Below are 9583 nucleotides of genomic sequence, written 5' to 3' on the forward strand. Positions count from 1 at the left end.
GATTTGTGGACATCCCTTGTGCCAGAGTCTGGGCCGGGAAACGGGTGTGTGAAGAGGGTCAGATCTCTCCTCTCCACGGGGAACCTGCAGCCGTTGGGAGCCACAAGCAGTAATGCACACCGTGGAGGACGGAGGACACACAGGGACAGGGGACTCTTACCTAGAGGGGATCTGGGAAGGCTTCGCCGGGGAGATCACATCTGCTCTGAGTTCTGAAGCTTGTGTGTGGGGGCCTCTCCTGAGGAGTAAGAGGTGAGCTAGGCTTGAGGCCACAGGGAGGAGAGGGTGGGGAAAGCAGAGAGCGGCGTGCACAAGGGCACAGGCTGAGGGACAGGACGATATATTCTGGGAGCTGCAATGTCATCTGTGTGGCTGAAACAGGGAGCATGGTGGGAGCAAAGGGAGAGATGAGGCTGGAGAAGCAGGAAGCCTCACCTGGTGGGCTGACGTGCAACTCAGAAAGTGATCCTTGGGAATTTGGGTACCGGAATGAGTCCACACAGTAATGACTGAACTTAGCACATTCTTTGCGATCATGAGAGAGGAGCACTGAGGGAGGAGTTCGGTGTTCCTTTCGTTACTCTGCGTGCTCAGGAAATGGGGGTTCTGATTGCTGAAATGACCGAATTTGAACTGGGACACTGAATACCAATGCCACATAATTAGAATAATGAGAGTACGCACAACATGAAAGCTGTCATTAGTACACATGAATGTTCTGTTGACACTTCAGAAGGACCTTCAAGACTGTACAAAGGGTCAGGACTGTGATCAGCATGAACTTCACTCTGTGTGGCATCCAAGGTCACTGCCAATGTGGTCTGCGAGGAAGGAGGTGAGCTTGGGTTTCTCCTGTTTTAAAAATCACTTGCAGTTAAGAGTATTTTTACACGTTCATGTGCTGTGAAGCCTCCTGACAGATTGAATTTGGGCCAGCGTAATAAATGAAGCCCTGCACTAAGAATGTCAGTACAAACAAATAATCAGAATAAACCACATTTCTCCACATGATCTGGGAAACATATGGTCTTGTGGTTGAAACTTGGCAAGTTAGTTGTCATCAGAACCCTGAAAGGAAGGTGGAATGAATTGGTAATCCTATCCCTAGGTCAGCCCTCCGTCTTCGGTATTTCCCTGTTCCCACAGACCAGCAAACCCTTGAAATAGCAAGTACACTCGACTGTTAGCATTTCTTCCCCCACTGAAGTCACAGTAACGATTCTAATGTGCTCCACTAGCACTGGCTTCGTGAAGTGTTTCCACGCCCATTACTTTACTTTGTTTCTAAAGACCTGTTGGATACTCGGTGCAGGAAAGTTGGTTTTTCCCCCTCCCACACTTAACACAGGAGAAGCTGAGACTCAGAAAGGTGGCTTACATTGTCCAAGGTCACATGCCTGTAACTGCAGTGCGTGCTTCTGCCTCCGAGTCTGCGTAATCTTGATGTCGTGCTATACTGCCTCCAGCACGTTTTCTTAAAAGGGAGTTGTCTGCAGTCAGTGAATTGTTGGGATGGGCTCGGGGGACTCCTGACCATTTTCCATAATGCCCCAGTGATTTTAGATGGCCCAGTGTCCGTCTTCCCTAGCTTTCTCCAGTGTCCTGGCCGGTCTCCACCTAATAGAAATTGGCTTGTTTCCTTCCACATTGACCTTGACCTCTCTTGCACTCACCTGGTTTCCCCAGGCTCTGTTTCCTGCTGCTACTTGGACTCTCCTTCTCTGCTCAGCATGCTAAGGTTTCACATCTCTTTTAAATGGCTTGTCTGTCCTCAACTTATTCCTTTCACCATACTCATTTTTTTATTGTCCCCAGGAAGACTGTGGACTGCAGTTAATGAAAGGAGTAATGTCTCCATCTTATTTTTGGTGCAGCCCCATGCTCAGCATCTCAGATTGCTGGTGACCTGTCAGAGAGGATGAGTCACTGGGGTACAGGCATAAACCTGACTGTCCCTGAAGACCAAGAGCAGGGCACAGGGCTGCTCCATGTCACACCAGAGCCCAGAGGGACACTCTGGGACAGGTCAGTCCAGAAGGGTCACTTACCTGAGGTAGCCTGGCTGAATGGCACAAGAATACACATATGATCAAGAGGAAAGGGTCCATATCTAGAAACATAACGCAGAATGTCAAGTCCAAGGATCAATGAGTTTTCAAGAGTAAGGTCCTGAGCCATGTGGGGTCCATTATGGTGGCAGAAATGAGATTTGTTTCTATAAGACCCAGGAAGGACTGGAGAGATGTTTAAGCAATATGAAAAAACTCTCTTTGGTTTGGGGATCAGTTATAAGAGGCAGGCATGAATGTGAGGGTCAAAGTCTGAGTCAAATGCAGAGATCCATGAGCAGTCATCTGCAAGACCAGGGCAGAAAGCGGGAAAAGGGGAGGGAGCGCCGGAGAGAGCAGACCGTGAGCGGTGGAAAGGAGGATGACAAAGCGTAGCCCAGAGCATGCTTTAATAAACCAGGGCTCCACAGGGCTCCAGCGCCTTTCCATCCCCATCTACCTCTAGTACCAGAAATAAACAGCACCCTCCAGGCATGCGGAGCTAGTCAAATCCCCCCAGACCCTCTGCTCTGTCTTGCCTCCATGACTTTGCCTATGCACTTTCCCTTCTGCCTGATATGTGTGTGGTCGGTCCACTTAAAAGACACCTAAGCTCCTTGTCAGAGCTGGGCTTGCAGATGGTCTCCTGTATAAACCTCCCCTTGATGCCTTAGCACCAATCTGTTGAAGCACCATGTATGTTCCCAGCACTGCCCTAATGAAACCCCCGCATCAACCCTGTGGTACAGGCAGTACCATGATTCCCATTTTGCAGACAAAGAACCAAGATGTGGAAAGGTCAAGGAACACAATCTGTCAGAGGAAGAATCAGATTCAAACCCTGGTGGCCGGCTCCAGTCTGTACTCTGAACTACTACGGATGTGCCCCTAGGGCAGTGAATCTCCCCTCCCTGGTGCCGGGACTGCCTTGCACTTATTACTAGGATACCACTTGTCTATGTGGCTTTACTATTCACTGAACTTGAACATTCTGAACAGACCAATGACTTAATTATCTTTATTCATAGCCTTGTACTTGTTAACCCCAGAATATACTCCCCTGTGTTTCTGATATCAATTAATGATACAACCATCCACTCATATTTCAAGTCAGAAACAATAGGATTACTTTAAATGTATCCCTTCTACCTCATTTTCATCAGATTCTTCTTCCTAAATCCCTCTCAAATTTACTCTTTCCTCTCTATTGCCACCCCCAGTCCTGTTTAAGCCTGAACATCTTCCTGAGCTCTATCGGCCACCTTGCTGGTCTTCCTGCCTTCTCATTTCCCCTCACTCCAGTCTACCCATCCTCTCTGCAAGTAGTGATCTACCACACCCCCCAGTTCTCAGCGTGTAATTGTTTAAAGTGCCTGAAATGTCTTCTTCATTTTTTTTTTTTAACACATCACACCTATGTAGATGCTGCTTCCTCTTTGGGGCCAAACTTCCCCTTACTTCTTTACTTGTATAGTTCCTACTCATCCTATAGTACTCAATCAATCAATCATTTCACTTATCCATTCCACTGTTGATAAGACACTCAGCTGGGCTCCAATGCTACCCCATCCCCACAATGGAATTATGAGTATTCTTGTTTGCGTCTTTCATGTCCTGCATATAAGCTTTTCTGGGATATATACCTAGTAGTCAGATTTCAGGATCAGGGTCGGCTAGACAAAGTCACAAAGGCCGGTCCAGAGTCATGGACTGGGGAGAATGACGCCCCAGATACGGCTAAGCTTAGATTTTTAATTGTTTGTGTGACGATGATATACTTCAGATCAAGGATCCACGGTGTTTGAATGGTCACAGCTCCCTGGGGTGTCTCTTTTAACTCAAGGGGACCCCTCCTAATTTAGAGGCCTCCACTGGCCTCACAGAGTGAAAGTCATGCCATGGCTGAGAGGCCCAGGGCTTGGGCTGTGCCCTTCGCTGTTCCGGGTGGGGGCAGGGGGGGGTGTGTGGGTAACGTCAACATCAACGGGCCACCTTGTTACAGCAACGGGAATTTTATGCCAGAGTGGGACTGCGTGATCTGGTCGCTGTTCCACTGGTGTTTCTTGATGGCATCTGTGTTCCCACTCCTCACCACAGGCCAGGCCACCGCCAACTCTAGAGGGCGTATGGATTCCTAAGGTCACCCAGTCTCTCCACGCTGCTCTCAGGAAGGCGAGGTATTGTCCGTACTCCCACCCACAGGTCAGGAGACATCCCAATTCCCAAGCACCTGCTACCTCTAGGTGTTACCTGATTTTCATTCAGAGAGGTGCGAAGTGATATGGCTTCATGTTTTAATTTTCATTTCTCCTATTACACTTTCACTAACAAGGCTGGGAATCTCTTCATATACCGGTTGACTTTCTATGCTCTCCTTTCCTTAAACTGGATAGTCATAAGCTTTGTCTGTTTTTCTATTGTGTTCATTTTTGTTTCTCATCGGTTCATAGAAGGCTCCTGTATTTTCTAGATTAATCCCTTGTTGGTTTTTAAAGTTGCAAATATGTTCTCGTGATCTGCCACCCATACGTTAGAGTAACCTATCCAGCGGCTCACTGAACAGAGGTCTTTAATTTTGATGTTGTCAATCCCAGTTTTGCCTTATGCTTTGCGCTTTGGGATTCTTACTTAAGAAGTACTTCCTACCTAATGATTAAAACAGGTATCATGTTTTCCTCCCTTTGTTTTATAGCTTTACCTTTTCATACAGGTCTTTTGTATCTCGGGAGGTCCCTCATATATGGTATAAAGTCTGCCCCCAAACTTATTTTTTGTGCATACGGTAAGCCAGTTTTCTGAGTATCATTCATTAAAAAATGTCCAGTCGATACACTTCTCCTTACTCCCGTTTATAGTGCCATTTCTTTAACATATCACTTTTTTCTGTTTCTCTGTTTCTTTCTCTGTCTGTCCCTAGATGTTTACGCACCTCTCTCTGTGAATATCTATACATTGCGAGATAATGAGAGGGAGGGAGGAAGAGCGAGCCTCTGATGTACACGTGTGTACACATGCACACATCTATCCTTCTGCTTCCGGAGAACCGCGACTGGTGCGCTGGTGCAGAAGAATGATACTGACACGTAGTGCCTGAGTGTGATCTCGTCCGCGCGGCATACCCAGTCACATGAAGTCAGTTTGTCCCCTTACTGGCGAAGTTAAGTTTGATCGTTCGGTCGGGGTGGTGTCTTGCCTGATAGGGTCTATTAACATTCCTTTCTCCATTATGGGCTGTGCACCCTGCTCTCTTCCTCTCAGTGTGGTTTGCCCCTTAGCTTTCCTGCTATTTTCCCCTGAACACAGTGAATATCTCAGCTGGTGATAACCTGCAGGAGACAGTTGAAGTCTGGCTCCTTCCTGTCCGCAGGAGTTTAGGTAGTGGGTGGGGATAAAGGGATGGCCCTCAGCAGGAGAGCTGGAGCTGCGTTTGTACCTTAGCACTGGCTCTCTTTCTCTCTCACTGGTCATCACCTAACCAAGGGGGGCTGGGAAGGTTAATGACTAAAGAGGAAAAGCTCAGTTACTCATTGGTCCAGTTGTCACATATCTGTGGCTATTAGCTCTGACTGTGGCCTGCCTCCAATCCCACCCTGACGAGGCACCCCCAAGCCTCTGTTGCTGACTTTGACTTTCAGAGGTAACAGGGTGGTCACAGTCTTCCCAGGCCAATGTGTGTGGCAGGGAGAAGAGCGCATGCAGAACTTCCTCCCCTGCCCGATCACTCATCTGTGCCGTTCGTCCTCCTGTTGCCCAGACACGCCTCGTGGTTTGTGAAGGTTGCCAAGGGCTTTGTCTCCCTCAGTCCTCGGGGGTAGCTCCAGGCTTGGGCTTCAGAAGGGGGCCACTGGCCATGTTAGTTTCCCGTCCTGCGTTGCGTTTCATGAGGACTGAGTGAACTATACACAGAAGCGTCCGGAGAACAGTGTGTTGCTAATATCATGTGATTGTTATTATTGTTATCATCCACAATAACATTTTTATAACAATAACAAATATTCTCATTAACACACATTAGGCCTCTCCTACATCTGAGACTGCATTCTGGATGAAAAGACACAAACGTTTTCCGCACAGGCCCTGCTCTGTAGGTGCACAGGTCAGAAGGCACACACCACTTGGGACAGAGAGCGTGTCCATGGAGCCTCAGAAAGAGAAAGGTTTCTAAAATCCTCGGGAGTTTGCCAACAGCTCTTCCTAGACCTGGCAGAGACAAAGCTGACCATCCTGAAAATCAGGCTGGGGGAAATGCAGAGCCAGGGCTGTGCCTGGAGAGCCCAGGGGACACTCGAAGTGTCACTGATGTGGGGCCTGAGGATAACACGTATCGATACGGTAGGAAGAGCGTGTGGTTGGAGCCAAGGAATCTGGAACCTACGAGGGACTCCATAAATGTAAATTGTACTTAATTGTTGTGGGTTTAAGAACTGGACAGCCACTGACTAGCTCTGCGACATTGGCAAGCTGTCTACCGCTTTTGATTCTCAGTATCCTTATCTGGCAAATGGGGACAACAATGTCATACCTGCCTGACTCACGGGGTAGGGTGGTTTTGAGGAGCAAAAAGATTAGTAGATATTCATTTGCTTTAAAAACAGTCCAGATACATTGTATACTAATAGCTCAGCCCCAGTGTTAGAAGGTTTTACTGTGAGAAGGAGACCCATGGAGTGCTGTAGACCAGCTCAGGGGATCTGTGAATCCTGAAAGCGGCCAGACTGTGTGATTGAATCCAGTACTTTATCTCTCAATTACTGATGAGTCCCTGGGTTCAAGTTCATGTGCTCATTCCTTCTTCAGGGCTGAAAACAAGTGCTGTAACTATTACAACCTATTACAACCTGTTCCCCTCTCCACCACCACCTCACCACCAACAGGAGTTTTGCTTACACTAAATTTAGAGGTGAGTGAATCACACCAGTTACTCACAGTCTAATTTCCATCCTCTGTGGCCAAGTATTTTAGGCCACTGGCCAGACATTGCGGCACAGGTGGAATTGGGCTAGGATGCTGTCGTTCCACCATAGCGAGGCTGGGAGCAGCTCTGCCTGATGATAGAGTGCATTGTGTTTCCACCGAGAAGGATAAAAACGTCGGCCCGATTAGATTAGGAGGCTATTCCCGGGCTTTCAACATCACAGGATTGTCCCTGTGAAAGCTTCTCCCATGTGTGACAGTCTTCCTGTGCTCCTTTCCTGCTCCCACCAAAGCAGAAGGAATCTACAACCTTTGCACAAAGTAGCAACGTTAAGTAAAGTATTTCTTTACGACAAAGAATCGTGGACCCCTCTGCACACATCCTCTCGGTCTGTTGAAAGAGCAGGAATGGCAGTAAACCACTCCTGGCTGGAAGGTATTAAGACATTCCTGAATTCCCTTCTCCCTTCCAGTCCTTGTAGGAACACAAGTGTTGGCAACCTGGCCCTCTTCGTGGAAGTAGAGCTGGGACACAGAGTTTGATAGAGCTGGAACATTTTAGTTTTAGGTAATAGTTAATAAGCTTAGTAGTTAATGCGTGTGAAAAGCTATTGTTTCAGGAACTGAAGGTATGACCCGCCCTGACTGCAGGAGACCACAAGGAGTTCCACCTTTGTGCCGCAGAAGGACTGCAAGCCATGGAGATGGTATTTGAGCCATTGTGCTCCAGGGAGAGACATCCCGCTGTCCAGGACAGAGGACACAGGACACAGGACACAGATGGACACCCAAGCCAAGGAAGGAAGCAGAGCCGCCCCAAACCATTGGTGAAGCACAGCCAAGGGGCCCTCAGTGGCACTGCCAGGCCCCCCGGCCTGCGACCACACCGCAGGCGGCTCCACTGGGAAGGGCTTCGAGAAGAGCCAGAATTCAGGGCCCAGACTTCCGGGCAGACTCTACAGTCCTGGAGAACTGGTTTTTCCACTTGAGCAAAGAACAATGAATATTTCAGATAAGTTTGTTCAAGGCACACTAAGGGGGAGGCTGAGAATGGGACTTGGTGATACTATTTCCCTCATTTGTGAAGCGTCCCCACCCCGGATGTTTCTGAGATAGGTGGCCGGTGAATGAGCACATACTCAATCTGGCAAATGTTTTCTGCTTCTCTCATCCTCCACAGGACGTTTTTGACTAGTGTGGAGTCAAATTTCCTCTTTACATTTCTTACAAAAGCAATTTGATCTGAAGGGTGAGGCACCACTTGGTAATAAGAGCTATTAAGAAAAAAATCCAATCTTCTCCTAATTTCACGACTGCCTTTTCCTTAGGTGGGCCATGGGACACCCTCTTCCACACCTGCCCACGCCTCAGACTGAAGCCGACGAAAGCGGCCGTCTTCCAGAGACTGCCCACGCGCAGCCCTTCAGCTGAGAAGCAAAATCTGAACACTCAGCCCGCTTTATTTGGAGACTTCGTTTTTCCGTTTACTGATGCGATCATAGATTAACCTTTTGTTGTTACAGTCTACTATGATGGGATGAGGCCAGGGATCAAGACCCTGCGGCTCGCACCATTGTTTCTTTGGAAATTTTGATGCTATCTATATGAGTTAACATAGATTTGATTTCTGTACATTTTACAGGAATTGGGTTTGAGATTCTCAGCTTGTAAGGATGTGAGACATTTTATATCAGCTGTATTAATTATATTATTCATATATTCATATAATACATAACCTTGCTTATAATTGTATATGTAGATATCTCTGTGTGTACATATCCACGTCCACATCAATACCCCTGTACACCCGCATCTACAGCAGTGTGTCTGTCCAGGCCGTGCGCTGATGGAGAATTGTATCTCTGTGTGTACATATCCACGTCCACATCGATACCCCTGTACACCCGCATCTACAGCAGTGTGTCTGTCCAGGCCGTGCGCCGATGGAGAATTGTATCTCTGTGTGTACATATCCACATCCACATCAATACCCCTGTACACCCGCATCTACATCAGTGTGTCTGTCCAGGCCGTGCGCTGATGGAGAATTGTATCTCTGTGTGTACATATCCACGTCCACATCAACACCCCTGTACACCCGCATCTACATCAGTGTGTCTGTCCAGGCTGTGTGCTGATGGAGAATTGTATCTCTGTGTGTACATATCCACGTCCACATCAATACCCCTGCACACCCGCATCTACATCAGTGTGTCTGTCCAGGCTGTGTGCTGATGGAGAATTGTATCTCTGTGTGTACATATCCACGTCCACATCAATACCCCTGCACACTCGCATCTACAGCAGTGTCTGTCCAGGCTGTGCGCCGATGGAGAATCATTAAACAGCCCAGCCTATACTCACACTCACCCCTTTTACATTATAGCACCTTCATTCTCCTTCATTCTTGAGCTCTTGAGCTCCAAAGTTTGCTTCACTTCTTGGTTAACTGGAGTACATCTTCAAATAATTTTATCAGGTAAGATAACTATGTGATTGGTGTGTTTTATGACATTTTATTTGTCAGAAAATATATTTCTATGGCCTTCTCACAACTGACCAGGTCTAAAATTCTTGGGTCTAAAATACTCTTCATTGAGAAAGAAAAAACACTGCTTTGT

At 47.6% G+C, this 9583-nt stretch overlaps 1 long non-coding RNA gene across 1 annotated transcript; it reads left to right on the forward strand.

Moving 5' to 3' along the window:
- Positions 1-26: 26 nt before the first annotated feature.
- LOC139441006 (uncharacterized) lies at positions 27-9346 on the forward strand. The gene is made up of 3 exons (XR_011651381.1): positions 27-835; positions 4146-4225; positions 8291-9346. It is a non-coding gene; the product is annotated as an uncharacterized lncRNA (long non-coding RNA).
- Positions 9347-9583: the final 237 nt, after the last annotated feature.

This window comes from Desmodus rotundus, chromosome 6, assembly GCF_022682495.2.
Source record: "Desmodus rotundus isolate HL8 chromosome 6, HLdesRot8A.1, whole genome shotgun sequence".
In the NCBI taxonomy this organism is placed as follows: domain Eukaryota; kingdom Metazoa; phylum Chordata; class Mammalia; order Chiroptera; family Phyllostomidae; genus Desmodus; species Desmodus rotundus.